Below are 25,238 nucleotides of genomic sequence, written 5' to 3' on the forward strand. Positions count from 1 at the left end.
ATTCTTTTGTTTTCAATATTTTGTCTCTCTGTTAAGATTGGATCATGTTTATTGATCTTTCATCAAGCTCATTAACTTTTTTAATCCACCATATCCATGATCCTTTTGAGTCCACCCAGTATTTTTTTCTAAATTTTAGCTATTGTAATTTTTAAGATTAAAATTTCAATTTGATTCTTTTTTACGTCATTCATTTCTTTGCAGATAATTTATATCTTTCCATTCATTTAAACAGTGTTCATCTTTACTTCTTGGAACATAGTTGTAATAGCTAACTAAAAATCTTTAATAATTCCACCATCTGTGCTACTTGAGTTTGGCATCTCTTGATTGTTCATTCCCTTGTAAATCAATTTTTCCTGGCTTTTTGAATGTCAAGTGATTTTGGATTATTCCTTGTCATTTTGAATATTATGTTATGAGATTATGAGTCTTCTTTAAATCCTAAAGAGAATGTTGATTTATTTTATTCTATTAAAGCAGGTAATACATTATTATGTTTACCCCAAAATTCCAACTCTGCTTCTGTGAGCTAGAATTACAATTAATTTCAATTTAGTTTTGAAAGCCCTTGCAGTGCTATTTGGATGTTTATAGTATGTGCACCACTCAGTGGCCCGTCTGGAACCTGGAAAGCTTGCTAATCTATAGCTTAATCATCAAAGTCTTGTGTATGTTTACAGACAAATCCATATATGCACCACTCAGAACTGATCTTACATCATCAGACAATACTTTCAGGGATTCTGTATTGAAATTTCTATTCTCTGCAATCTCTTAGATACTTTCTGCATTATGGGATCACCTTTCTCAGTCTACTGGCCAGAGAAATGGGCCTACAGTTTCCCTTCCTAAAACTGCCTCTTCAGTGAGAACCAAGTGGTGGGAGGAAACTAAAAGCAATAAGGATTCATCCTCCAATTTTGGGGCCAGAGTTCTTTGAATCAGAGAGAAGAGTTCTTATCTTCAGAGTTTTAGATGCCTTCCTGGCCCTGCTGCTACTGCCACCAACTTAACATCTTCAAGTATTGCTGCTATGGGAATGCAGGGGAATTATGTGAGGGCAGAAAATAGAATGAAGTAACAACATCATATTTCCCTCACCATCTCTAACTTTTACGTGTTGTCTTTCATGCTCCTCCAGCCAGAAAGACCATATCTTCTTGGTATTCTTTCTGTCTGCACCTAGTGAGCACTTATGAGTTTTGGGATGCCTTTGAGTTTAGATCAGGTTAGTCTACAGCAAACAAATAGATAAAATAAAGCAGAAATATTACCACCAGTTTGTTGGCACTTTGAGTTTTGGTTTTATTTCATAATCCGCCTACTACTATTTATTTTAAAGCCCTCACAAAGCTGTTCCTTGAATTCTGTCTCAATTTTATAGCTGCAATCAGTGGGTAAGTGAAGGTTTTACGTGCTTACTCCATCTTGGCTGAAGATAGGTTTTCATTTCTCTTGATTTTAAGAGAAAGAGATGGTGAAAAAGAGGAGAAAATTAAAAATCAACATGTTTGGGTTTCAAAAAAATTATAAGGCATGTAAAAATATTAGAATAAACACAGTCTGAAGGGAAAAAACAAGCATCAGAACCAAATTCAGCTATGACACAAGTGTTGGAATTATCACATAGGAAATTTAAAATAACTATGATTGACATAATAAAGATGCTAATGGAAAAAGTAGACAAAAGGCAAGAACAAATGAGAAATGTAAAGAGAGATGGAAGCTCTTAAGATTAATTAGTAAAATAGAAATACTAGAAATCAAAAACAATGGAACATAAATGAAGCATACTTTCATAACCTCAGCAGTAGACAGAATATAGCTGAAGAAAGAATCAACAGCTTGAAGTTATGTCAATAGAAACTTGCCAAACTGAATTATAAAGGGAAAAAAAGAATGAAAACAACAGAACAGGGCATTCAAGACTGGAGAGGCAATTTCAAAAAGTGTCACACAAAAGTAATTGGAATACCAGAAGAATAAGAAAAAGAGCAGAAGCAATATTTGAATTAATAATTGTCAAAAACTTTCCAAAATTAATGATAAGCATCAAATTATAGATCCAGCAAGCTCAGAGAACATGAAGGAGAATGAATACCAAAAAGTCTACACCTGGACATATCGTATTCAATTGTTAAAAAACAAAGACAAAGAAAAAAATCTTGAAAATGGGAGTGAAAATCTTTTACCTACAAAGGAATAAGGATAAGAACATAACAGATTTCTCATCAGAAACTGTGCAAGCAAGAAGACAATGAAATGAAACATTCAAGTTCTATAAAAATAAACGAAAACACAGATGTTCAATTCTTTATCCAGTCAAATTAACGTTTAAAAATGAAGGAGAGGGGCCAGCCCAGTGGCGCAAGCGGTTAAGTGCGCGCGCTCCACTGCGACTGCCTAAGGTTCACCGGTTCTGATCCCGGGCGCTCACCAACGCACCATTTCTCAGGCCATGCTGTGGCAGGCGTCCCATATAAAGTGGAGGAAGATGGGTATGCATGTTAGCCTAGGGCCAATCTTCCTCAGCAAAAAGAGGAGGATTGGCAAATGTTAGCTCAGGGCCGATCTTCCTCACACACAAAAAAAGAATGAAGGAGAAATAAATAAAATAAATAAATAAAAAAAATAAAAAATTTTTGAACAAACAAAAATTGAGGGGAATTATTGTCCATAAACCTGCTATGTAAGAAATGTTAAAATAAGTTTTACAGGAAAAGGAAAATGATACAGAATGGAAACCTGGATTTACATAAAAAAGGAAGAGCATCACAGAAGGAATTGAAGAAGTTAAAATACAATCTTTTATTTTTCTTATCGTTAATTGATGGAAAGGATAAATGTTTGCTTAAAGTAACAATAGTAAAAATGTATTGGGTGGTTATAGCATATGGATAAGTGAAATGAATAACAGAAATATCAAAAGGAATGGGAGAGAGGACTTAGAAATACTCTGTTCTAAGGTGCTTGCACTTCTTGTAAAGCAGTATAACATTATTTGAAATAAACATAGATTAGTTAAAAATATATATTGCAAATTCTAGGGGAAAAAACTAAAATAATTAAAAAAAATAAATATATTGATATGCTAAGAGAGATACAAACTGGAATCATATTTAATGCTCAATTAAACCAAGGAAGGAAGAAAATAGAGGCAAAGTAGAAAGAACAAGTGCTTTAAAAAACAGTTAAAAATTGGTAGATATTAATCCAACTATATTAATTATTACTTTACATATGAATGGTCTAAATAATCCCTTCCTCCTTCCCCCCAAAAAACACAGGGATTATCAGAATGGATATAAAAACAACTGACTGCATGTTATCTAGAAAAAAGACAAAACAATACAACTCTTTAAATATAAAGTCTCAGAGAGATATAGCAATGGAGAAAGATATAATCAAAACTAAAACTAATCAAAATAAAGCTGGAATGCTTATGTTAATTTCAGACAAAGCAGACTTCAGAACAAGGACATTTATTAGGGATAAAGACAGTCATTACATAATGAAGGAGTCAGTTCACTAAGAAGATATAACAATTCTTAACACATATTAACCTAAAAACAGTGTCAAAAGATGAGAATGATGGCATTATAAGAGGAAATTTTTAAAAAGTGCACCATTAAAGCTGAAGACTTCAACAACACTATTTCAATTATTGATGGGTGAAACAGACAGAATGTCTATCCTTAGTTAGTCTATAACTAAGGATAAAGTTAACCTAAACTGCATTATGAACAACTTGATGTAATTAACATTTATAAAATACTCCATCCAAAAACAGCAAAATAAAATTCTTCTCAAGCTCACATGGAATATTCACCCATAAAATACACTTAACAAATTTGAAATAATAGAAGGGCTACCGGTATTTTTTCAGAGAACAATAGAATTGAACTGGAAATTGGTAATAGAAAGATAGCTAGAAAATTCCCAAATATTTAGAGATTAAACATACATTTCTAAATAATAACATGGGTCAAAGAAGAAGTCTCAACAAAAATTTAATTTATTTTTATTGAGGTAACATTGGTTTATAGCATTATACATATTTCAGATGTACATCATCATAATTTGAATTCTGTATACACTACATTGTGTTCACTACCAAAAATCTAATTACCATCTATCTCTGTATAAATGTCACCCTTTACTCATTTTGTATTCCCCACCACCTTCCCCTCTGGTAACCACCAATCTCTTCTTTGCATCTATGTGTTTGTTGTTGTTTTAATCCTCCATCTATGAGTGAAGTCATGTGGTATTTGTCTTTGTCTGTCTGACTTATTTCACTTAGCATAATATATTCAAGGTCATCCATGTTTTCACAGATGGCAAGATTTCATCCAATTTATAGCTGAATAGTATCCCATTGTATATATACCACATCTTCTTTATCCACTCATTGGTCAATGGGCACTTAATGTTGTTTCCATGTCTGGCTATTGTAAACAACGTTGCAATGAACATAAGGATGTGTATATCTTTTCAAATTAGTGTTTTTGTATTTTTTGGATAAATATTCAGAAGTGGAATGGCTGGATCATATTGTAATTCTGTTCTTAATTTTTTGAGGAATCTCCATACTGTTTTCCACAGTGGCTGCACCAATTCACATTCCCACCAACAGTGTATGAGGGTTCCCTTTTCTCCACATCATCTCCAACACTTTTTATTTCTTGTCTTTTTAATAATAATCATTCTGATGGATGTGAGTTGATATCTCATTGTGGTTTTGATTTGTATTTCACTGACAAATGGGACTACATCAAACTAAAAAGCTTCTGCACAGCAAAGGAAACCACCAACAAAATGAAAAGACAAGCAACTGATTGGGAGAAGATATTTGCAAATCATACATCTGATAAGGAGCTAATATCCAAAATATATAAAGAAGTCATACAACTCAACAACAAAAAAGCAAACAACCCTATTAAAAATTGAGCAGAGGATCTGAACAGACATTTTTCCAAAGAAGATATAAACATGGCCATCAGGCACTTGAAAAGATGTTCAACATCATTAATTATTAGAGAAATACAAATAAAAATATTTTGAACAAAATGAAAATAAAAATACAACTTATTGCGGATGGCCCAGTGACATAGTGGTTAAGTTTGGGTGCTCTGCTTCGGTGGCCCAGGGTTTGCAGTTCGGATCCCAGGTGCGGACCTGTGTACCACTCATCAGGCCATGCTGTGGCGGCATCCCACATACAAAATGGAGGAAGATGGGCACAGATGTTAGCTCAGGGCTAATCTTCCTCACCAAAAAAAAAAGCACTATATAACATCAAAATTTGGAGGTACAGCAAAACAGCATTTAGAGGAAAATTTATGGCATTGGAAGTATATATTAGAAGATAAGAATGATCGAAAATCTATAATATAAGATTCTACCATAGGTAACAAGAAAAAGAAGAACAATTTAAGCATAAAGCAAGCAGAAGAAAAGAAATAATAAAAATTAAAGGAGAAATCAATGACATTTAAAAGATGGATACAATAGAAAAAAAGCAACAATAATCTAAATTAGTTTGTTGATAAACCTCTATCCTGGCTAATCAAGACAAAAAATGATAGATGATATAAACTCTCAGTATGTGAAATTAAAGAGGGCACATCACTACTGATCTCATGGATATTAATAGGATAATAAAGGAACACTATGAAAATCTCTATGTCTGTACACTTGATGACACATGAAATGGATCAATTCCTTGAAAGACAAAAACTATCAAAACTTACACAAGGAAGAAGAGATCATGTGATTAGATCTATATCTGTTAAAGAAATTGAATCAAGAGCCGGCCCCATGGCCTAGTGGTTAAGTTCAGCATGCTCTGCTTTGGTGGCCTGGGTTCAGTTCTGAGGAGTGGACCTACACCATTTGTTGGCAGCCATGCTGTGGCGGCCACCTACATACAAAATAGAGGAAAATTGGCAAAAATGTTAGTTCAGGGTGAATCTTCCTCAGCAAAAGAAAAAAAAAAAAAGAGGAAATTGAATCAATAATTAGTAAGTGTCCAAAAAGAAAGCCCCAGGCCCAGGTGGTTTTGTTGAAGAATTATACCAATGTTTAAGGAAGAAATTATACCAATTTTCAACTTCCAAGAAACAAAATCAGAGAGAACACTTCCTAGCTCATTCTATGAGGTCATTGTTGCTCTAATATCTAAACTAGATAAAAATAATAGAAGAAGGAAAACTGCAGACCAATATTTCTCATGAATATAGATGCAAACATCCTCAACATAATAGTAGCATATCACATCCAACAATTTGGGAAAAGAATTTATAGACTGTGACCATGGAGTATTTTTCCCAGGCATGCAAGCTTGACTCAACATTTTAAAACCAATGTAATCGGGCCCGCCCTGTGGCTTAGCAGTTAAGTGTGCACACTCCGCTGCTGGCAGCCCAGGTTGGGATCCCAGGTGTGCACCAACGCACCGCTTCTCCCGCCATGTTGAGGCCGTGTCCCACATACAGCAACTAGAAGGATGTGCAGCTATGACATACAACTATCTACTGGGGCTTTGGGGGAAAAGAATAAATAAATAAAATTAAAAAAAAAAAAGAAAACCATTGTAATCTACCACATCAACATACTAAAGTAGAAAATTTATATAATCATACGAATAGAAGCAGAAGAAGCATTTGACAAAATTCAACACCTATTCATGAGTTAAAAAAAAAAAATTCTTTGTATGTATAATCCCAATGGTTAATTAAGGCTAAATGGAGTAGGAAATGAGGTCGATGGGGAATGGCACTGGGTGACTTTCCTGAATGTCTCAGGAACTCAATGGCAGATTCAGAGATAGGTTACCAGATGATGGTGAGAGCACAAACAGGTTAGATTGTGAGAGATTTGGGGAATGAGCCACAGACTAAATCCATCCTTTTCCTTGGAATTCCTTAGATTAAGGGCTAAAGTCAGTCAAGGCTTTCTAAAGTTATAGTACAAAACAAATGACAAAGATCAATACAAAAACACTGATGGTTGAACAGAATCACTCCTTTTACTGATGTGGAAAAGAGTAAAGAGGGGAGGGATAACTCAGAGCCAATTTGATCAAGAATGCACTTGACCAAGGCTGAATTTAACTTTCTTAGACTTACTTCTCCAAGTGTCCACTTGGTTAGACCACTGTACCAAGAATCTTTAGTCATCTCTTCTGTCAAATGCAATTTCCAGGATATTTTTAACTTATCAGGAGCAATACAAAAAGCATTAAATAGAAAACCACATTTTCATATTTCTTTTCTGCATGTGTGACAAGAATCTTTCAAGATATAGTCTACTGAAACCATTGAGAGGTTTCACAAATATACTGTGCATCTATGCTAAGTATAGAGCTTATCATACTCCCCAGTAAATGTGTAATTGTAGCAATCATTTTTATTAAAGTATTCCTTTCTCTCTCTTTTTTTTCTGTGTTAGCTGAAGATCTTGTAAATATTAAACAGCTAAATTCCAAATCTTGGTATAGCAAAAAAGAGACATAGGATTCTGGGAGTGCTGCAGTGTTTTTGTGTTTTGAGTGTAGAGACTGAATCTGCCACAGGAAGACTGTCAATAGAGTAGGGTTTCACTCTTGTCTCTGATTAATTTTCTTTGTCACTCTAGTCAAGCCATTTCATCTGAACAGCAGTTATATTATCTGTCAAATGGAGATAACAATCCATGTCTATGGTTAACAATATCACAACAAAACAAAGGACAGAGAAAACTTGATTTGCCTAGAGAGCTTATTGGTTCAAGCTTGAGCCTAGTTCCTGGGTATAATCCCACACAATCCACTCAAGTCAGGAGAAGGTATAAAAGTGACTCTGTATATCCACTGCTTTCCAGAAGAAGAAATGTCTCTCCCACACAATTTGCTGATAGTGGGTCTCTCAGTAAGAATAAAAGGCATCACACACAAGGCAAGGTAGAGGCAAAGGCTATTTCATACCACTTCTCTGTCTTTGGAACGCCTTGCCCTTTCCTTTTTCATTAGCAAATTTTTGTTCCTCCTTCAAAATAGACCTCATGTTCCACTCTTTTTTCTTTTAACCCAAGTTCATTACTTCAGTGTCACTGCTTTATGTGTGTCTTGTCTCAGGCCCATATCCTATCATTTGTAGTATCATTTTCTAGTTTGAACTGGTTGTCTTTTATTCTTTATACCCTACCCATTTTGAAAACACGTAGCATTCTCATATCTCAGTGACTTTGCACAAGCCCCTCTTCCTAGTGTGGAATGCCCTCCATCTACTTTTCCACTTGGAAAATTTCTATTTATCCCCTAAGTCTTAGTTCTGTATTTCTGTGAATCCTCCTCAGACTCATCCAAGTCAACTGTGTGACTTCATCCTCCTGCTGTTAGGATTATTCCTCAGCTATAAATTCTTTCAGCACAGGAAATATGCCTTTTCATCATTGTATGCTTGTGCAGTTTATTGTAAAGATCATGCCACATAACAAGTGATCAATACATATATTTAATTGCTTTACTGAAGAATAACTGACACATTATAAACTGCACATATTTAAAGTGTACACTTCAATAAGTTCTGATGTGTGTATGCATATGTGAAACCATCATCACAATAATGGTTGTGACCATACTCATCAACTAAATATTTGTTTAATGAAAAATGTGGTTTAATCTTAAAAACTGATATCATTTATTCTTAATTTTATATCCTCCATAAAATCAAATTTAGAAAGTAATATGTTGAGTTTGTACCCCATTCCAGTCATTACAGAGATTGTGGGTGTGCAAAGATGAATAGGGTACTACCCCTGCTCTTAAGAGTCTTGCTTTCTGGTCCTGATTCTAGAATAGAAAAGAAGTTTTATATTCACTAAATATTGTCCATTGCCTGTCAAATCCTGACTGTGCATGTAGTTCAGAACAGATGGAAGGCTGTCCTCAGAAGCAGTTCATAGAATGAGGGGCTGGAGACCCCAAAGACCCAGAAGAGCCAGGATGAAGAGTTGCCTGAGGTTTGCACATGAATGCATCCAGCCATGAGGTGACAGAAATGCGGCCAGGAGTAGAACCAAGGTTATAGCTGCAATCAGGATGAAGTAGTATGTGGAGATGGATAAGTAATGGAGAAATTAGGCTATTAGTCAGAAGAATCAAAATAATGGAATAAAGAAAGATGAACAGAATGGAATTGATTGAAAAACTCATGAAATTGAATCCACAAATACTGGTCAAGAGATAGTATGCACTTTTTATATATAGACTTCCATACACTTCTGGGTCAAGCCTTGGGTAGAGAAGATTCTGTGGGGCTTCATGACAGCATTCTGAATGGTTCAGATGCCCAATCAACATTTATGTCTAACTGATTTTGACTTCAACCTACAGTTCTTTCTGTCTTATTAGACTATATCCAGACTCTTAACTTAAAATTCAGTGCAACACAAAAGACATATATAAGTTTTTCTCTGTGCCTCCATTCAACTGGTTATTCTTCTTCCACTGTCCTTGCCAACTCAAGCTCATGATGTTTTAGTTACATTTTCAAACTGCTCTCTCATATTGTTCTCCCTATCCTGATGACATTCTTTACTGTTTATTTACTTTCAATGTCCTAGCTATCACTCAATGCAGAACACTGGTCTGAACCCTCTGTTGATGTCTTCTACAAACTCTCTAAGCACCATTTGCCTCTGTGTTCTTTTTATTTCCACAGAACACTAAGAATTTGGGCCACAGATTTTGTCTCCCTTTTATTGCCAGTTTATTCCAAACTATCTTGCATTGGTTTTAATTGGATTCATGTATATTAGTTTTCCTCTACAACAGGATTTATGAGCATCTAAAGTAGAGAAAAAGCTTCTCAACAGTGTCTCCCTTAACAGTAAGCCTAGATACTTACAGAGTCCCTGTTCATTACAGATATTTACAATCTCATATTTTTTCTTTGCATGTGTTGATTATAGTTTAGTGATGGTCCTCAAGCTTTCTCATGGCTTCCAAACAAGGAGTTCTCCCCCTTCTGAGAGCAGTTTATCATTGAAAACAATGGGCAAGGAATGCAAGTTAAAGCAAGGTGGTTGGATGGACCTTGAGTGAAAACAAGAAGATTTAGGATACCTGTAGAAAGACAAGTCAGCATTATATAGAGACGAATTAATACTTTGGGATTAAACTGTCTGTGAAGGATAGAAGCATGGCAGACTAAAAATAGGCATGGAGTAATTCAGAAGCTAATCAGGCTCTGTCACAGATAAAATTAATAAGTAAAAAAGTTTTAACAAGACATTAGCCGTCTGAACAGCCCAGAAGGCCTGGGGAGGGAGATGAGAATGTTATGGCTGCAGCATTAACATCACTGTTATTAGGTTGGTGATGATTAACAGGACATGGTCCCAGAGGGAGAAAGATGAGTCTTCATAGGACAGCACTATGTCAGAAGATGATGGTCTCAAATTGGATAGCAAAGGTGAACTGTCTTTCAGGAGGAACATAAGGCCCAAGAACACAAAAATGGACCTGGACACAAAAATGGAGCTGGACCAGCCTGGGAAGGAATAAGAGTTATACCAGGGAAGAATACAAGTGACACAAAATTAAAGTGAGGCATAAATTTGTGACAAACAGACACACGTGTTAGTCTTTGCTTTCCATTCCATTCATATTTTAGGAATATTGGGCCAATGTTTCTTTTGGGTCCACTCCATTCAGATTTTATGATAACAAGTGAATGGAATCTGTGAAGCAGAAAACCAAAGAACTTCATAACTGCTTCACCCAGGTAACTATAGGAATGTTTTCTATCATTTATTATTAGAAGAAATTGATTAAAAGTCCCTTGCATTTAAATTCTAGTGCTAAGTGCCATGGGTGATGAAAAGGAAACCTCAAGCCTAGCTTTTCACAGGAGCTCTCAATGCAGCAGAAGAGGAAACACCAACACAGATTAAAAACGCTGATGAATAAGTACATGACTGGTGACAGCTATGTGGAATTGTGAAAATATAGTCAATTGGAACATAAGTATATACTGATATTTTAAAAATATCCAAAGTGGGATGAATGGGTTGGTGTGGAGAATTTTCCCACTGATGAAGATTTTGAAGTGTCAAAGAGAAAGGATATGATTTGATGGGAAGGAAATGGTGAATTAAAAGCTGAATAAAAGACTGAAAGTTTAGAAGAACTATGCTGATTGATGAAAATGTCTTTGCATTTAAACAAACATCTCTTTGTGCTTTGTAAAGTTGGACATATGCTCTTAGAAACAAAATACTGTGTTATTATATCAGGTTTCTGTAACTTCCATTAAAAAATGTTTCTGATATAATACATATTTTATCAACCAGCATAATTCCTCTGAATTTTCAGAAAGATTTTTCAATACGAGTTATAGAAACCTGCTTAAAATGGGCTTAAGCTATAAGGAATAGTACATTCTTACACAACACATCTAGAAGTGGAGAATCGTCAGCCCTCATCCAGTCAGGACTCCCACTCAGTTTCTCTGTGAATTTGTCTCAGCAGTGCCCCATTCTGTACATTCACTTAGTCTTCTTTCATGCTTTCAAGGCTGCTGCCAAAAGCACATACTGTATGAAAGAGAGAACCTTACTCTCTAGTCATTTCTCTTAAGAAAAAGGAAATATATCCTCAGAAGCATCCAAAAGCCTTATTTTTCAGAAAGTAAGTGGTTCACATGCCCATTTCTACACCAACAAATAGCATGGAGTATAGAATTTAACGTGGGGTACTTAGACAAATAAAAGTCCACCCCTGGAGCTGGGGTGAAATCAACATCCCCTCAATCAACACGAGTAATAGTGGGAGAGGGAAAGATTCCTGAATGAAAGGAGAGAGTGCACACTGATGGGCAATCAACAGTGACCATTACAATATCCAGAGTCAACTATGAGGTTCCATTGAATAAATTCCTATTTTAATTTCTTATAGGCAGAAAGAACATTGAGCTAGAAGTAAGGATACCTTGAGGTCAATACCTGTAGCAAACTAAAAAATTGCATTATATCTGTGCTTTACATTTCTCATCTTTTAAGAAGAATAATTCTGGTAGCAGCTAAGTCATTGAGTATTTATGAAAGTAAAGGGGAGTAAAGTATGAGGGGCACTTTAAAGTTTATTCAGTCCATGAGATTCTATTCTTCCTGCCTCTTTGTACTCCTTCACTCCTGTGTGCTTTTAGGATGCCTAGATGGTCTTTCAGACAGTGGGGAGTTGATTGCAATTATACTTATCTGCCTTTGTTCTTTACTTGCCATCTTTTAATATAAATTTTAGGTTCCCAAACCACTCCATATTCATCCCAAATCACTCCTGGTGATTTTCCAGGTCAAACCTGTGTTGTTTCTGGAAAACTGCAATATGCGTAATATACACGACCACTGTATGCATGTAACATCTTGTACAGATGACTTTTGCAGCTGTTTACACGTGTTACTCTGTCAAAACAACAAAAGAATATATTGGTGCTGAAAGAAATACAGGCACCAAGGGCTCTCATCATTTATTTGCATCTTGGAAAATTCACTATCATAAGATTTATTGGTAGAAGGCCATCAATGTGCCTCTAAAGGGTCTGATTTTCTAAATCCTGATAGAAGAGAAAATAGTCAACCCAGAATCTTCTTACAAGAAAAATGATTTATTTAGCTATTTACAGAAATGACAGCAGTAGCCCCTTGCTAAGTAGAGCAGGTACATGTCCTACAGGATATTTGAATACTGGGTTTTAACTTTCCTGCTTCAAATTTGAGCACAGTTATATAATTTTAAATATTTAGTTCAATGCTGTTCTCCATCTACACCCAATCTCTATTATTAAAATCAAGCTCAGATACCCAAAATATGAGCAAAAGATCAAATTCTCCACATGGTAGAAAAAGAAAATTGGGTGATGCAGACTTTCCTTGGCAATTCTCCCCTTCTCTTCTGTTCGATCGTTTTGAGTTTTCTTATAGCCAATTTGGAACAATTTGATGTTCCTAAGGGAGTATTTTGGAAGAATTTCACTCATTTTATTTTTATTTCAGTATGCCAAACTCAATTTTCAAGAAAGATGAATATAAGCCTCTATAAAATATACTTGAAGAGTTGGGGAGCAGATTGGATTTCTCACACTTTGGGAAGACACCACGCATAATCCATCCATTGCAAAGGGAGAGGAAACGACCAATGGCTGTAACTTCTGATCTTGATGAAAGACAAAATACAGATAGTTTGTGTCTATTGGGGTAGGGATAGCTTCTTTGCATCAATGTCTTAGTTGAATATTTGATATTGTTGACAAACAACAGCAAGAAATTATTAAATTAAAGCTTATTTCAGGAATTAGAAGAAATGAAGTATGGTACCCAAAAGCTGTTCTTTTAAAAAGTACTGATGATGCAGGGAGAAAAAAATATATTAAAAATATAAAATTAATAATTAAAAGAGATACTTAAGACTAAACGTAAACTGTCAAAGAGTGAATCAGCTCTTTACTTCTCAAGTGATTTTGTTTTGCATCCCATAGACAGAGGATGCTTTAAAGCTATGAATAAAGGAAACCTCTCTATTCAAATAACCACTGTCAGTTACTCTGGGAATTGGATACTTATGCCAATGATTTTAGATCATTCAAGACATTTCTATAACTTCTTATTGCACATTTCCACTGGATCCAATTTATAAACTAAAAAGATAGCAATGCATTCATGAGTATCATTAAATTATAGCCACATTTCCATTAGGTATTTTGTCTAATATGTCAAATGAGACTCTTTTCTCTTTCTCTGAAATTTCACACCAGATTTAGAATATATTTAATTCCAAAAGAGTTTTCTTTATTACAAATTCAGGTATCCTCAATTTAAAGATTATTCTTAACATTACTTTGGTTGAGAATTATAGAAAAATGTTCACACAAAATTTCCACCCATACTAAATTATAATATGATAAAAATTCATAATGAGATTAAACCAACTAGTTTAGTGTCTGTCTGTTTTGTTTTTTAAGAATCTTGTTTAATTTAGAACATTTGTTTAGTCTCCATTATTTGTGAAGCAATACTTTTGGCCTATAATCATATCTGCGAAGGGGTGAGATTGAAACTATGTGTATTATTTCAGCTCTGACATATAAAGAGCTTGGAAGTCATCCTTATAACAAGAAAAAATCTGAACAAACCAAAAATCAATGACTTTTCTTGGACCCATCAGAGAATTGAAGTTGCAAGGTAGACTCACACCAAAACCTGAAGAGACAGGTGAATACAGAGAAATAGTGGAGATCAGCTCACCTGAATTCAGAAACCACTGGAGACATAAACTGATAAATAAAAGATCATTACCTTAAACGATAAATTTGAGGAATTGCTGGAGGCTGAGTATAGCTTAAGAGAGAGAAACTCCGGGGGGCTGCCGACATAGGAGGGTCTCATACTTCTATGGGTTTTGCCTCCAAATATCTCACCAGGCTATCATGATGAAGAGTCAAGAAAAATTATCTCATGTTTTTTTGCAGGGGAAGAGGAAAAGTAATCATTTTGAAATACACCCAGTATATTCGCCATAGCAATCACATACTTTCTAGTGAAAAATACTTTATCAGAGACTTATCTCACATCAGTGGGAAGTGCAATTACCTAGTGATAACCCCATTTAGTCTTCCTGTCTCACCAATAGGAGGGAGAAGGAAGTGCTTGTGAAAATTGCAGCCAAGGGACACAGATCCACTAAAAGATTTAATCGTGAGATTATAGAACGCCTCCCTCCCCCACTCCTTATGGCCATATTAACTGAACTTCAGTATAAAACAGTGAGTTATAGCTGATGTAGCTGGAAGGCTCAGACTCAACTAAGATGGAGTTCTTATGAATATATAAAGACAACAAGGGAAACAAAAGCAATAACACAAATGGAATTGGAGGCCCCTGACATCTACAACTACAGTTAACGTTAAACATAGTTTCTAGCTAGATTAACATAAAACCTCACATTAAAGGCATATTTAACTCAGTTCCTGTTATCCAATATATCATGCCTATCTTTCAACAAAAATTTAGCAGGTATGCTATAGGCAATAAAGAAATACCATCTGAAGAGACAAAGAATGATCAGAATCAATGTCAGATATGACGGAGATGTTGGAATTATCAGACAGGGAATTTAAAATATTTCTGATTGATATGTCAAAGGCTGTACGTGAAAATGTAGACAACATGCAAAACAAATAGGTAACATAAGCAGAGAAATGGAATTTTCTCTGGTATGGAATAAGATGAAAAAGGAACAAAACAAGAGAAATATTTGAAGCAATAATTGCTGAGAACTTTCTAAAATTAATGACAGAAACCAAACCATAGATTCTGGATATTCACAGAACATCAAGCAAGGTAAATACCAAAAAAAATGTACCTAGACATAATATTCAAACTGCAGAAGACCAAAGACAAAGAGAAAATATTGAAAGAGGCCAGAAGGAAAAAAATCACCTTACTTATAGAGGAAAAAGGATAAAATTTATGGAGGATTTTTGTCAGAAATCATTCAAATAAGAGAGTGGAGTAAAATATATAAACTGTTAAAAGAAAACAAATACCAACCTAGAATGCTAATCCAGAAAAGTATTCTTCAAAAGTGAAAGAGAAATAAAGATTTTCTCAGACAAACAAAAACTGAGGGGATTAATTGCCAGAAGACCTATCCTGTAAGAAATACTAAAAAGATCTTCAGAGATCAGGAAAATTAGATAAATCAGACATTTGGATCTACATGAAGAAAAGGAAAAGCGTTGGAGAAGGAACAAAATATGGTGAAATACAATGTTTTATTGCTCTTACGCTTAATTCAGCTAATAGAAAAAAATCCTTGCTTATTTTATTTTTTCCCAACAATCAAGTTAATTAATACATCTATCAGCTCACATATTTATCTTTTTTTGTGAGAACATTTAAATTTTACTCTCTACAGGAAAAAAAATTTGTTTAAAGTAATAAAATAGTATCAACGTATTTTATTATTATAGCATAAGTGAAATGAATGATAACTATTTTGTAAGAGATAGGAATTTTCTATTCCAGAGTACCAGCACCATCCATGAGCAGTATGCTATTATTTGAGAACAGACTTTGATTGGTTGCAAATGTTTATTTCAAACTCCAGGGCAGCCACTAAAAAAGTATTATATAAAATAAGCACATTTAATATGTTGAGGGGAGAGAAAATGAAAAAATATGAATTTCTCAATTAAAACCAGAAAAGGGAAAAAATAGGAAAAGAAAATAAAGAGAAAAGAACAAGTGCAATGAAGATAAACAGTTACAAACATGGTAGACTTAAATGTAAATACATCAATAACCACTTTAGTTGTGAATGGTCTAAATCCACCACTTAAAAAAATTGAAGCTGGTCAGAGTGGACTAAAAAAACAAGACCCAACTATATATTGTCTACGGCAAACTCATTTTGAATATAAAGACACAGATTACCATCGAAGCAAAAGAAAGCTGGAACAGTACAGAAGAGAAGCCCGACAAAGCAGACTTCAAAACAATGGAAAGTATCAGGGATAATGACGGGCATTACACATTGATAAAGGACTTAGGTGTCTAATCCTGAATGTGTATGCGTGTAACAACAAAGCTTCACAATACAAGAGGCAAAAATTGATATTATTGGGGCTGGCCCAGTGGCACAAGCGGTTAGGTGCGCGTGCTCCACTGCGGCAGCCCGGGGTTCGCTGGTTCGCTCAGGGCGCGTACTGATGCACCGCTTGTCAAGCCATGCTGCGGCAGCGTCCCAGATAAAGTGAAGGAAGATGGGCGTGCATGTTAGCCCAGGGCCAGTCTTCCTCAGAAAAAAGAGGAGGATTGGCAGATGTTAGCTCAGGGCCGATCTTCCTCACACACACACAAAAAAAATTGATATTATTTTAAGGAGAAATAAATAAATCCACTATTTTAGCTGGAGATTTCTTCACTTCTCTTTCAGTAATTGATAAATCAAGCAGGAAGAAAATCAGTAAGGATATGGTACTCCATACAACAACAGCAGAACATTCTTCTCGAACTCAAATGGAACATTCATCAATAGAGAGCACATCTTGTGTCATAAAACACGTCTTTCAAAAGAATAGATTATTCAAAGTATGTTCTCAGATCACAATGGAAATAAACTAGAAATCAATCACAGAAAGATAGTTGGGACATCCCCAAATATTTGAAGATTGAACAGCACACTTCTAAACAACTCACATGGATAAGGGAGTCTCTAGAGAAATTAGAATATATTTTGAACTAATTGAAAATGAAAATATGACTTACCAAACTTCGTGGAATTTAGAGAAAGCAGTGCTTAGAGGGAAATTTGTAACATTAAATGCACATATTAGAGAAGAAGAAAGACTTAAATTCAATAATTTAAACTTCTACCTTAGGAATCTAGAGAAAGAACAATTTAAGCATACAGCAAGCAGAAGAAAAATAATACAAAGTAGAGCAGAAAGCAATGAAATTGAAATCAGGAAAACAATACAGGAAATCAATGAAACCAAAAGTTGATTCTTTGGAAAGATGGAACGTTTAGTAAATCTCTGGCCAGGCTAACAAAATACAGAAGAGAGAAGTCACAAATTATTAATAGAAGAAACAAAAGAGGCATTGTCTCTACTGACGCCATGGAGAAAAGGACAATAAAGTAACATTAGGAACAACCCTATGCCCACACATTTGATAATTTATATAAAATGGACCAATTCTTTGTAAGGCACAAGCTACCAAAATTCAAATGAGGAAAAATAGGTAATCTGAGTAATCTCACATCTATTAAAGATATTGAATCAATAATTAGTAACCTTCCAAATAAGATATCACCACGCCCTGATGGTTTCACTGGCGAATTCTAACAAATGTTTATGGAAGAAATAATACCAAATATCAACAATCTCTTTCAGAAAATAGAAGCAGAGGGAATGCTTTCGAACTCATCCGATGAGGCAAGCCTTACCCTAACACCAAAATCAGACAAAAACATTCCAAGAAAGGGAAACCATAGACCATTATCTCTCAAGAAACTAAATGCAAAAATATTATAAATTGAATTCAATAATTTATTTTAAAATTGTATAACACAACCAAGTTAGATTTATTCTAGACTTGGTACACTATTTGAATATAAATTAATATAATCCACAACATCAGCAGGCTAAAGCAGAAAAATCATATAATCATATCAATTAATACAAAAGGAGCCTTTGGTAATGGATTAAACTTTGAGACATCAGAATGAAATTGTGTTTATATAGAGGGCTATATATACATAAATTTATAGAAATGTTTATATGCATGAGTTTGCATATGCACATGTATTTTCTCACTCTGTCAGATGAAAAGGCCTAGAAGCAGCAAAATCCTGGTAGCAACAAGCACACCTAGTGCCCAGATCTTGGTTTCTAATACTATTCTCTAATAAAAGGAACCAGGACTCCTTGGAGACATGGCTGATTCTAGAAATGGCAGCAAATATATAAGATGAGCCTGGAGCATCTTGTAGTACCAGAAAGTAAGGAATTGCTAAAAAAAAAAAAAAAAAAAATCATATGTCCAAGGGATGTAGGACCAAATTGAAAGAGCTCCTAGTAGCCATAGGTGGAAAAATTTGAGAAACAAAATAAATATAGTAGTATTGGATTATAACTCAAAGTATAAAATAAATATCCACAATCCATAATTATACAAATAAATGCTTGAATAAATAAATTATTAGTAAGGGAGAAAATACAAATCTCCCTTGCAGAAGAATTCCAAATAGTTTGTGTAGATAACACACCCTTACTGAAGGGAGCATAAATCCTCACTCCTTAAGTGTGGGCTGTTCATAGTGACTCCCTTCCAGAGTAAAATATGGAAAGGTAGGAAAAAAAAGCATTTACAGTGGAGAAACCTGATGAAGACTGCTTCAGCCACGTGATCAAGCTCGGTATCAACGGTGAGAACTAATTTTCATAGCATGAACTTTGATATGATGCGATGAAAATGGCGCTTGACTTCTATGTCCTTTTTTACAAAAACACATAATCTCCGTCTAATCACAAGAAAAACATTACAAAAATGCCAAATAAGTGTCATCCTACAAAAAATCTGGCCAGTACTCCTCAAAACTAACAGTCATGAAAACATGGAAAATCTGAGAAACTGTTCACAGCCAAGAAAAGCCTAAGGAGATGTGACAAGTAAACGGAATGCAGCATCTCGGATGGAATCTTAGAAAAGGAAAAGACATTACGTAAAAGCTAAGAAAAATTCTTTGAAAAGAAGAATGGACTTTAGATAATAATAGTATATCAGTAGTGAGTGATTAATTGTGACAAATATATCTTACTAACATATTATATCAATAATCCTTCCTGCTTTTCCTGTTCTTTCTCCCCTTTGTTTCTGTAGGGTCTCGCAGGCCCTAAGAAAGTTGTCCATACTTGTTTGTTGCTTATTAACTATGATAAAGGGACATCTATTATTCATTAGGCCCCAGGTAGGAGGAAACACAAGATTATCCACCTATGATGGCATGTGACTATGTTGAGCATAAGACATAAGGGGCGAGGAAATGTCCTATTGTTCGTCATTTCTTTAGCTTAGACCTACATTACAGCAAACAGGCCACATACAAGAACAAACTCAGTTGGGCACCCTTAGGAAAACATCTTTCTCTCTCTTTGCTCCTGCCTTTATGTACCTGAAAAGAGTCTACTTCTTGGACATTCTATCTTATCTATAGACTTGTCTTAAGGCTGTTCCAACATATTGTGATTATGGGTTTCTCGTGACACAGAATATAATTGTCATCTATCTAAATTAGCCCAAATCTCCCTGAGAAACTGAACCATTGACTGGAAGCTGTGTAAGCAATTAATGATATTGCCTGGCTCCTTCTCAGTTTGCCACTCCCTGTGTCCAGTCTCCCCAACTACGAGCCTTTCTTCAGAACACCTTCTTGTCTATGTTCAATTTTGTGCTCAATGGTTTCATTGCTGGAACTCGAGTCCATGAACTTAATTACACTCAGATATTCACACAGTAAGATTGTTGTGCAAACACCAGTCGGGGACATATTATAGTAATTTAGTGCATAGTTCACAAATCTTACATTGCTGTCCCATCCCCTTCATGCTGAATGTTGGAGGTTCACTATATAATGTTGCTTTGGGTGAATGAGCAAATATCCTCTATCTTCTAAATATGTGCCTTTATATTGTAGGAAGGTCACAGATTTATCTCAAGCTTCTGAGATTTGGAGGACTTTAGCAGAAGAGGAAAATACCACATTTCTCTTATTTATGAGCGTCTTTGAACCTAAGAAGGGTCTCATTTGTATACATCTAGATAATCTCTCTATATATTTAAAGAGTTTCCAAAGCAAGGCAAGGGAATGTAACCTTGAAAATAATATAAAATAGCTGTATTGCAAAATGTTGTAAATATTAGTTGAACACAATGAGACATTTGCTAGGGGCTGAGGAACCAGAAAATTGCAAGCATTTAAGAGACATATCTCTTACTTTAAATTCACTTGCAGTTCCTGGTGACTGAAAGCTGCTAAAGGTAGAGAGAAAACAATAACAGCAGCAACAAAACCCCTCATAAGTTTAACAGCCACCCACTGATTGTAAATGTGAAGAGGACCTCTCCAAACACAAAGCTGAAATGTAGAAAACCCTCATTTATTAAAGCCCCTGACCTCCGGCCCATCAATGGGCAGACTCTGAATACCACACATGCAGCAATACTTTGCGCATTGTTCTGTAGAATTTTATTTTCACTTCCTGGAACCAAGTCTTTGACCTAGCCCCAGATATGTTTACACTTTTGTTTTCGTAACCCTGATTTCCTTCAGTCAGAATTATGTTATCATTCAGAAAAAACAAACAAACCCACGAAGAAATTTTTGACAACACGAGAATGTCTTTCTGGCTAATCTGGACCCATAAACACTCACTACCCATTTCCCTTCCTTCCTGAAGAAGCCTGGGTTTTCAGGTGTTAAAAGCACAGACACAATGTATTTTATTTTTTTTATTTATTTTTATTTATTTATTTATTTATTTATTTATTTATTTATTTATTTTTTTTAAATTTTTTGTTTATTGCAGTAACATTGGTTTATAACATTGTAAAAATTTCAGGTGTACATCATTGTACTTCTATTTCTGCATAGATTACATCATGTTCACCACCAAAATACTAATTACAACCCATCACCACACACATGTACCCAATTATCCCTTTCACCCTCCTCCCTCCCCCTTCCCCTCTGGTAACCACCAATCCAATCTCTGTCCCTATGTGTTTGTTTATTGTTGTTATTATCTACTACTTAATGAAGGAAATCATACGGTATTTGACCTTCTCCCTCTGACTTATTTCACTTTGCATCATGCCCTCAATGTCCATCCATGTTGTCACAAATGGCTGGATTTCATCGTTTCTTATGGCTGAGTAGTATTCCATTGTGTATATATACCACAGCTTTTTTATCCATTCGTCCCTTGATGGGCACTTAGGTTGCTTCCAAGTCTTGGCTATCGTGAATAAGGCTGCAATGAACACAGGGGTGCATGTACCTTTGCAAATTGGTGTTTTCAAGTTCTTTGGATAAATACCCAACAGTGGAATAGCTGGATCATATGGTAGTTCTATCGTTGATTTTTTGAGGAATCTCCATACAGTTTTCCATAGTGGCTGCACCAGTTTGCACTCCCACCAGCAGTGTATGAGAGTTCCCTTCTCTCCACAACCTCTCCAACACATGTTGTTTCCTGTCTTGTTAATTATAGCCATTCTGACGGGCGTGAGGTGATATCTCATTGTAGTTTTGATTTGCATTTCCCTGATAGTTAGTGATTTTGAACATCTTTTCATGTGTCTGTTGGCCATCTGTATATCTTCTTTGGAGAAATGTCTGTTCAGGTCTCACAATGTATTTTATAATGACACAAAGCAGAGGTCAGAGTTTGTTTTTGAAATGACTTTACAATTGCAGCTGCTTTTACAAAGGAAACTAGTAGAATGTGCAGAAAAGATGGAGGAGTGTGTCGTTCAATAAATTCGGAAATTTAGTACTCTTGGCACCTGTTTCCAAAGACATATATTTGAAGTTAATGTTTAATCTGTTCATAGATAGGCCATGTTTTGCTAAGACACAGTATATATGTAGATAAGGAGGAAAACAGCAGAATTGAGAAAAATAACCTAGAGACCCATGGTCTAGTCAAGAGGTGTACACACAAAAATCAACACTACATACACACTCACTAATTTGTTGATTATCTGACTCCCGCATCAAAAATGTAAGCTCCCTCTGGGCAAGAACTAGGTCTGTACGTTCATCAGAACAATGCACAAGACAGAGTGAATGCTCAAAAACACTATGTTGAAGGAATAATGGCAATAAACCAGAGTGTCCTGTACGCTCAGAAGACTGGATGTGTGCCTGTTATGGACTGGGTTATGGCCCCTCCAAATTCATATGTTGAAGTCCTAACCTCTAGTATCTTAAAATGTGACAGTATTTGGAGATTGTGCCTTTAAAGAGGTAATTAAGTTAAATGAGATCAAAAGGGTGATGTCATAATCCATTATGCCTGGTGTCCTTATAAGAAGCGGAGATTAGGGCACAAACACTTGCACACAGAGGAAAGGCCACGTGAGGCCACGTAGAGAAAGTGGCCATCTGCAAGCCAAGGAGAGAGGCCTCAGGAGAAACCAGCCCTGCTGACACCTTAATTTCAGACGTCTAGTCTCTAGAACTGTGGCAAAACAAATTTCTGTTGCTTAAGCCACCCAGACTGTGATATTTTGTTATGGCAGCCTTAGCAAACCAATACAATACCTCAGATAGTCTTACCAGACAAAATACAGGGGATCGGATTAAATTTGAATTTTAGATTAACAGTGTTTTTTGTTTGTTTGTTTGTTTGGAGTCTGAGGATGTCCCAGGCAATATTTGAGACATTTTTCTGCTCTCCTCAAAAAAATCACTGTTCATATTAAATTCAAATTTAACTGAGTATCCTATATTTTATTTGTTAAATCTGGCAACTCAAACCTATGAGAGATGGAGAAGCCTTCACAGAGGATGTGCCATTTGAACTAGATCACAAAAGATAAAAAATTATTTTGGTGGGGATAGAAGAGTGTTGAGGTCAGAGAAATCAAGTGTTGAGGTCAGAGAAACCAGCGGAAAGTTTCACCAATTTCACCACTGTGTTTACACTGTGTCAGCTATCACAGCCCATAACCACTTTAAATATTCAGAAATGACAATTTAATTGGATATGGAAGATCTGATTGCCGTTTATCACTCAGTGGTTTCTAAACCTGGGAGCTTAAAAAAAAAATACATCAGTTTTGGGGGACACACCCAGACTAATGGATCACCAATTTAATGTGACTAAAAATAGATCATCAGCTCAATCTAAACACAGCCTACACCCATAAACCAAATTGGGCAGGCTGAGGCCTGTTCCGTGGACAATTTCTCTACAATTGAACCTGAAACATTGATAAGCCCTCTGCTGAAGGGAAGGCCAAGTCATAAATGGCCCCCTAGGAACCATCTCTACAACTCTATTTTATCAGAAACTCCCTAATATTTTCTCAACAGGCTGAATTTATATTTACACTTATATGTGTATAAATATAATCACATGTTTTCCCTGAACCAAATTTTAGAATAATCACATAACACTATGTCCATTTTGTTAGGGAAGTAAAAATAAATAAACAAGGTATGAATTTTACTTACAAATTTAAAACTATTGTTCTTTAGTAGTGGAGGAAACCCTTAGTCTTGATAATTAAAGACACACACTATCGACACAGGACATTATTCAAAATAAATGTTATGCAGCCCAGTAATGTCCATTCAACTACTGCTTACAGAATTTACTGAGTCTGGAAGACTATTTTATAAGTTACATATTAAAATTCAGGAGAGGTCAGTTGGTAGAAAGGAAAATGCCACTAACTGGTCTTGTTGGAAGATTAAGTAATTGGCCAATAGTGATGCATATAAAAATATATATGTCTATTTTTCAAAGACACCGGGCTGATTGAGGGGAACATTATGACTGAAAATATGGAAGACAAGTAACAGCAGAGTCGCAAGATGAGACCAGGAAGAAGGGAATTGGGAGAGAAATCAAGTTGACTATGAGTGAGAGTCCACATAGTCAGCGGCACACAGAAAGACTAGACACAGCAGGGCCATTTATTTTGGCTTGGCACTATCACTTAGAGGTGCTTTCTGTATAACTAGACTCTCCTCTGCAGATGGCAACTTGAAGTTATATGGGAGTATGGAGGACATCTGTTTCTGTCTGCCCAGTTTCTTCTTTCCTCTAGTGGTGAACCACATTTACTATCTTTGAAGGAGACCTCTTGTCCCAAATGAGACTGGTGGGTCTTCCAATCACAGTGACATGCTCATTTGGCCATAGGAATGAGTGTGGAAACCAGGCAAGCCAATCAGAAAAGCCTGTCTCTGTGGCCACACAGTTTGGCTCAGGGATGGCAAAACATATTTGCCAGGTCAATCAGACAACTCGTGGGAATTTTTTATACAGTCCCTGGGAGAAAGAAGGTATTTTTCCCTTGAATAGCGAACTATAAGACTGTGACCTCAAAGCTGTCAGTGACTGCATTCCCTGCTATGTGCAGAGCCCTGAAAGATTGAGGCCAACACAAATTCAGAATATGGGAAGATGTGTGCATATAGTCTATATCATTCTGTCTCTCTCCCTCCCTCTCCCTCTGTCTCTGTCTCTGTCTCTCTCTCTCTCAAACACACACATACACAAGTGGTGAACCTTATTTGGTTGACCTTGTTGCTGGCTATCCTCCCATTGTGTGTGAGTGTGTTTGTGCATGCATATGTGGTTTGGTTAACTGGCCCAACAAATTCCCCTTTTTGCTTGAATGGGTTTGTGTTTAACTCTGTCACTAACAAGCAGAAAAGTCTTGACTGATTCTGAGCATTATCTTTACTGTTATGCGGCCATGAATTTATTTGAACTTTGCCACATGCCATTCCAGTTGACCTACAGTTATTACAAGGAAGGAGAAGCTGCACATTTATCTTGATAGCTATCCTTCTGCATTTGGAATCATTTTTCCTTGAGCTTCTACCTTTAGCTCCAGTAAAACAGAACACAGTGTTGCAGGGTTCAGATGAAGAATGGATATTCAATGAA

This window comes from Ceratotherium simum, chromosome 14 (genome assembly GCF_057802395.1).
Source record: "Ceratotherium simum simum isolate JZ-2026a chromosome 14, ASM5780239v1, whole genome shotgun sequence".
NCBI classification, from domain to species: Eukaryota; Metazoa; Chordata; class Mammalia; order Perissodactyla; family Rhinocerotidae; genus Ceratotherium; species Ceratotherium simum.